The sequence below is a fragment of the Alligator sinensis genome, unplaced genomic scaffold (genome assembly GCF_000455745.1).
Source record: "Alligator sinensis unplaced genomic scaffold, ASM45574v1 scaffold437_1, whole genome shotgun sequence".
In the NCBI taxonomy this organism is placed as follows: domain Eukaryota; kingdom Metazoa; phylum Chordata; order Crocodylia; family Alligatoridae; genus Alligator; species Alligator sinensis.
This window is the reverse complement of record NW_005842176.1, coordinates 546388-546818: the sequence shown is the minus strand read 5'-3', so window position 1 is coordinate 546818 and position 431 is coordinate 546388.

The window sequence follows — 431 nt, the reverse complement described above, 5'->3', positions numbered from 1 at the left end:
TGGGGGCCATGGGCAGGGATGGAAAGGGTGTGTGGGCAGGGGACGTCCCCAAGCTCTCACTAAGGGCGCCTCCAGCCTCGCTCCAGACCAGCGTGCGTGGCCGGCCACTGGTGGGTTCCCCCCCAGCCCCTTCGGGCCACCCTGCAGCCCAGCGGGGCGCCCCCCGAGGGCGGGCAAGAGGGCAACATGAGTGGCAAGGGGCTGACAAGGGTAGGACTCAGGGAGGGAGGGGAAGGGGAAAGGGAAGCGGGAGCAGCCCGGGGAGAGGGCGGCGAGGGCCCCAGGGAGAAGAGCAGCGCTCCGGGGCGCGCCCCTCCTCGGCCCGCCCGCGCACTGCCGCCTCCGGCCAGCAGAGGGGCAGGGCCCCCGGGAGGAGGAGGAGGAGGAGGAGCGGGGAAGGGGGAGCCGGAGCCGGAGGGAGGAGCGGCCGC